The sequence below is a fragment of the Clytia hemisphaerica genome, unplaced genomic scaffold, assembly GCF_902728285.1.
Source record: "Clytia hemisphaerica strain Z4C2 unplaced genomic scaffold, Clytia hemisphaerica genome assembly, whole genome shotgun sequence".
Lineage (NCBI taxonomy): Eukaryota > Metazoa > Cnidaria > Hydrozoa > Leptothecata > Clytiidae > Clytia > Clytia hemisphaerica.
The window spans coordinates 1,410,684-1,417,327 of NW_027103564.1; positions in this window are offsets into that span (position 1 = coordinate 1,410,684).

A 6,644-nucleotide genomic window follows, 5' to 3' on the forward strand; every position below is an offset into this window, starting at 1 on the left:
GAAAGTTAAAAAGACGCGATGAAGTCGCAACATTTCGATTAAGGAAATGGCAGCACGCTGGCCAATGAAAAAAGAGTTTTTTTATCAAAGCTAACTCAAAACTGTACTTTTAAAGTTGCGAATTTGTGCGCGAAGGTGAAAGCAAGTGAAATTGTATGCTTTCAGTGGAGTTTGTGGACAAAATCAGAAAGAAATTGGCTGAAAAGATTTTCGTCCCAATACTTGTTTTTTTATCGGTATGTAGTTGGACCCCCCCACCCCCTTATCGGCCCAATGCCGATAAAAAATTCGAAAGTTTTTTGTCGAGGGTCCCTAAGGTAAAGAGGTTGCGAGATTTGGGTTAGCGAGGCAAAAATAGCTAAAAAGCTGGTAAAATCGTAATCCTCAAAAATCGCAGTTCCAGCTTCACTGTAAGTGAGCTATTTTAAAACAAAAGAACGAGTGTAAATAAATGTAATACGGGAAAGCTTATGAGTTTTTTTATCATCCTGATCAATAGACCTTTTTTCAAAGAGGCCACCCTGTTGAATAATTATGTAGTCCAGCAGAAAAACAATGATAAAACCATGCATAATTATTACAATATGCATGATGTAGTAATTATGCATGGCTCTATCATTGTTTTCATGGCTGGACTACATAATTATTCAACAGGACGTCCTCTTTGAAAAAAGGTCTATTAATACGACCTTACCTGCAAGTAGAGAACTGATTTTTTCTTTCTCGCGATCGGTCGCAGACTGGTAAGTCGGTCGGGAAACTGGCAGTGTAGACCTAAAGCTCTAAAACAACATCTAATAACATGAAAACCAGAATACGATTCTTCAATGGGAATCAAAACTATAAAGTGCACTTACAAACATCAATTTGTCAGATCTAACAAAATTAATAACCACACTGTCATCATTGACAATAAAACAAACGATTTTCTGTCAAGAGCCTTGAAAACATTCCAACAACTTCCATCGAAATGATCTATCACAGCTCAGTCTACCATTTTTAGCGCGGTCCGAAGATTGAGCCAAGAACGCTCCGCGAACTCCTGCGCGGGTGAAAAACTTCAATCTGTCAATCATTTTCTCAAGCGAAGAGTACGCGAAGCGATTCTAGCTTTACGATAGTGCCGCGGGTCATCAATGGATAGTATTCAAATATCATTATCCCTTTATTTTCATTCCTTGAACTTTTGCAAAAAAAAGGAAAAATAGAAAAGCTGTATTTTTTACTGCTCTATTCACATACTGAATTTGAAAGATCTTCTATGTGGCGTTTTTTTGCAAACTTCAAAAAACTGATTTTTGACCCGCCTTTGCGGGACTTTAGCTTAAGTGCTTGAGTGCAGCATAGGGTACAAAGTCCAAACATGCGTTTCCCGTAATTTTTGTGTGAAGAGTTAGGTCTACACTGACTGGGCGAAAGTTTTTTACTCTAAGAAGATCGCCTCAAATAAAAAATCAAAACAAACACAAAGAGCATGTGAAAAGTTGTCTAACCGTTGGTCGAAAATGATTTTCAAAAAAGCAAAAAGTAAATGAAACATTTGGTTTGACGTCAACGAAAGTTGCATGACTTCTGGAGTCGCTATCTATAGTACTAAGGCAAGAGGTCTTCTTGTTTTGTAGTCTTCGCATCATGCTAAAAAATATACAAATAAACACGACTGTGATGATAAGAGAATCTTTTATAAAAAGCAGCCAATCCAAAAATCAAATACCTCCACTAGAAAGTTTTTTAAAATACAACTTCTTGGCCTTGCTTGCTGTTGCTTGTTCACCATTCCATTTTCCATTCACCAAACTCAGTTTTCCTTCTATTCTCCACTCTGCCTTTCTACCACACGATTGATTTGAAAAGACGACAATTCTACCTGAGTAGCGGTACAATGTAGAGAGCAATAGCGCGGGAAAAAAACGGACACCCCGAACAGCGGGTAGACAATAGACCACTTTGAATACGGTACTTTCACTGCTAACCCATTATCCGTCGCTCGGGGACATTTGCGTTGTTCAGTCGTTGTTCATCGACGGTAGACGTCGAAAGCCCGTTGTTACCCGGCGATGATCAACGGATATAAAGCTCACTTTTTGCAATCAACACTAAATCGATGGGTTAGTGTTGGTGAACAAAGGCTTTTCTCAAGGCTTTTCTTACTGCCGTTCACCCGTTGTTCGAGTGTCGGTGAACAACGCTATTCTCGAAGCTTTTTCCCTCTGTCGTTAACCTGTTGATTGAGCGTCTGTGAACAATGGATTCTTAAAGCTTTTCTAAGTTTGTTGTCACCCGTTGTTCGAGCATCGGTGAACAACGGTCTTTTTTAAAATGATTCTTTTAATATTCACTCGTTGTTTGTGGTGTCGATGAAATTAACTTGAAATAAACTATTACACATATACACAACCTTTGAGGACCTTGTTTTTGACTCGGTTTTTGGCGAAGAAAAAACATTTTGAATTTTTTTTCACGTTAGATGGTGTATCTTTAACCAAAATAAAAAGAGATTTTCGGAAAATTTTTGTAAAAGCTTCTTTATCTCGAAATCTTGAAAAAGTGCTTTTTGACAAATTTTTCATCCCAATTATTCGTAGAAAAACAGTCATAATCTTTGATACATTATATACGTTAGAAAATATTAAAATAGCTCAATATTCTTTAGTCCTCTTTACGGACAATTTAAAAGAAGTTTGAAACAAAAAGGTTAATTACCCATTAGCATTAAAACTTAGCACTTTTTTATGAAGAGGGTATTATAACATTTTATTACCGTCTCTTTAAAGTTCTTAATGTCATTTTTGTAACTATTTTCTTAATTACTCTTGATAGAATAAATTACCCTTCATGAAATTATCTGAAACGTCAGAAATATCGGAAATACTTTTTTTAAGTTTGCCCTCATTCCTCATCACATCAGGTTTAGCACCCCAGTTTATCCCTACAAGTCACGTGACAGTGAGTTCTCGACCTTTCACTGAAACAGGAGTATAATTAAAATGTACATTTAATCGAAAGAGGTAAATTATCTATCGATGTTCAAAACCAAGATCCTTTCTGACATAACTCCTGTTTGACTTAAAGATTATGTGGCCTACCCTGGGAAAAGGATCTCTTTCATTTTCTACAGAAAGGTGTATCGATAGTAAAATTATCGATAGCTTGATCGATTTTATCGATAACTGTAGATTTTTCATCGATAGACTGGTTTTTATTTATCGACAAGGAAGCTTTATCGATAATTATATCGCTATAGGATAGCGATAAAATTTATCGTTGGAAAGTCTTTATCGATAACGTGTTTTATAGTTAAAGATTTCGATAAATTCTATCGCTAAAAACAATAAGGCTTTATCGATGAAATTGGTCTCAATGCTGGAATAGTTTCTATTTAATTAGTTAGCACAGAATGAACCCTTTCCAAAATTAGCCTTAGAAAAACTTGTGGAAATTACGAAGAAGCGAGTTGATAAACTAAGCATGGGAGACGCTCATGAAAGTTACGATAAAAGTGAGTTGATAAACTTGGGAGACGTTCGTAAATGTTACGAAGAAAGCCATTTGATAAACTAAGCATAAGAGAGGCTCGTAAAAATTACGAAGAAAGTGAGTTGATAAACTAAGCATTGGAGTCACTCGTAAAAGTTTCCAAAAAGCGAGTTGATAAATTGAGCATAATTAGACGCTCGTAAAAATTACGTTCCCAGCTGACACACAACGTTGTTTCAACGTTTGTCTAACGTCCACAACGTCCATATAACGTCAGATGAACGTTGAAACAACGTTGTGTGCCAGCTGGGTTAAGAAGAAGGCGAGTTGATATTATGGTTTCGTAGATCAACCAGCTAGAAATGACACAATGAGACTAATGAGACAGGGGTATAACTCAAAGTCATCTAATGCGTTCTTGTTGTCTAAATAACGCTAGTCGCTAGAAGGCTTCGGAACACATCTTTTGTGAAAAACATCTTAAAAGTATACGTATGAAAAAAATTATCCTCAATTTCTGAACACATCCAACCATAAAGTAGCAGAACTTCATTATCAAAAAATTAGCCTATAATCAGATAGTTAGCCGATGGATAGTAAATTTATTCATATTTCTGTTTCCAAAATTGAATGTTATATCAGTTTAAGTGAAAAAGACTCTTTTGACTTTGGGCAATGAAGTAATGGTGAAAAATAGACGCGACTATTTATATTTCGTCAGAAATCGAGGTTTTTATCCATTTTCGGCTAAATAGCCTACATAAAATAGTCTAAATAGCATATGATGGGCTAATCAGCCTATGATAGGCTAATTTGAAGGTGGTCTTGACTGTTAAGGGCATAAGGAACTTTTGGATTATTATAGATAAGTCCGGTACTTTTCCAATTTTTTTTTCTTTTGCAATACTTGATTTAAAAACGTTCTTCTTATGTACGTTCCAAAATTCGGAAATTAGGCCTTTTGATTTAAAATCGCACGGTGTTGGAAGTATGAAAAATCGGGGAAACTTTTACTCGTTTTTTTAAATAACTTGAGTTTTAATAGTCGAATAAAGATGGAAATTTGTGTATACAGTGCAATTGATGTACACAATAGACTAAAATCAAAAATTTTCGAAAACTTTAATGAGGTTTCTTGAAACAGAGCACTTTCGTTTTCTCAGATCCCTCAAAATCCCTAGAAATCCCCTCTCAGATCCCGCAAATCGGAATTCCCATAATTCCGACTGTAGTGGTCCTACAGATCTAAAATTTTGACTGTAGGATCAGATCATAGATACAATAAAGATAAGACAAAAAATTTTTGTTGATTGGTAGATTTTTCTACAAAAATTAAAATTAATCGATATTTTGAATCCGATATCAGATCGCTGTGTCGGACCCTGCGCCACGCAGTGCAGAGAACATTTAGCCAAATTTGAGTAAATTTGGGCGAAAAATCGTTCCTAACGGTGCATTTGTTTGAAAAGTTTTGACCATCTTACACCCCTCTTACTAATGTAATGAACTTTCTTTCATCTTTGCACTAGGTACACTTAGTTATAAAGGCAATTTTTATTCATAGTTTGTCCCAAAGATAAGGCTAACTAAGGGGTAAAGTTACACCCTACACAGACTAGTTAAAAAATAACCCAACCCTTACTGTCCGTATATGACAATATCCTATTCGGCAAAAATCCAGTAAGGCAAGAGCTGGACAGCTGAACAGATTTCACCCATGAAATAAAAACAAAAAACTACACACGTGTCCAAACGGGAAATATTTGAAGACTTTGAGCTATCAAGTTGTTACTAAATCATCATGTACACAATCTTTCTACCTTTTCTTGGAAAATAACTGATTTTGGATGAAAATGACCTCACATGGAATCGGTCTATTCTTGTCGGTGAGTAAGCTCTCCCCTGATATGAGAATGAAAGATGATATACACAAATGAACTGGGTTTGACTTTGATTTGGGTCTCCTTTTTGGTGATTGAGCGATTATATCAAACAATATCTTGGGTTCTTTTTGAATAATACAAGAAGTGATAGTAAAAATATTGTTTTTCACGCTGACTCAGCCAACGCTGACTGTAACGTGAGTATCACAGCTCGAATAAATATTTTCTCTTTGAAAACTTGGCCTCTGATACTCAGGGTACGCTGACTGTCGGTCAGCAATAGTAAAAAGTTTATGGCGTGATTTTATATTTTCATATCAGGAATATGTTTATAAATCACTTTTTTTCAGCTACTTTTGGAGCTAAAATCTGTATTCCATAATTCAAAAGAGCTTCTGCAAGAGATAAAACTTCGGAAGACCCGAGTTACAAAAATGAGTTATAACAAAGGTGGTGTCATAATTTCAAAATTATAACAGGTGTTTTACCACCAGCACATCTCCACTAACAAATTTTACCTTTGCCCTGCTCTCGGGTTTACTCTTGGGTACCTAATAGCCGGGGGGATTTGGAATAAGCGGGAGGTTTGGGAAAAATCTCAAAACTTAATAAGCGGGGGGGGGGAGGGGTGGAATAAAAATGTCCTGGGTGGAAAATTTTCGAAAACGAGGCCAATACAGCAGAATTAGGGCAAAGGTTTTCCCAAAACCAATAAGCGGGAGGGGGTTGGAATAAGAATGTCCTGGGTGGAAAATTAATTAGCGCCCATCCCCCGGCTATTAGGTACCCGAGAGTACACATTGTACACATTCTTTTGGAAAGGGCCTTAGCGTACAATTTGTCACTTTCACTACAGAAAAGATTGTGGTACTTTATTTTTTACAGGAAAATGAAAAAAGAGGCTGGGGATTTTAAAACTTTTGATATGATTAGGTACTGTAGTTTATTTTAGAAAGATATTATAAAGTTTATACAAACTAGCTATAAAAAATAAAATCCTCCAGATTTTCGAATACAAATAAAACACTAAAACAAATGACTTGTCAGTCATTCATTACAAAGGGGGGGGGTTGTACTTTTACGGTGTGACGGGATTGGCCCTTTTTTAGTACCGTATTACGGGATTTGACGAAAAAAAAGACGGGAAAAGGGTATTTCAAAATCAGACGGTGACGGTATTTGTCCTTATTGTTTGTTATTTTACCGGTATTTGAACCTGTAAACCGATGTGACGGTGTTATTATTTTTTTCAATTTTTCGGGATTCCGGGATTCAGCAAAGATT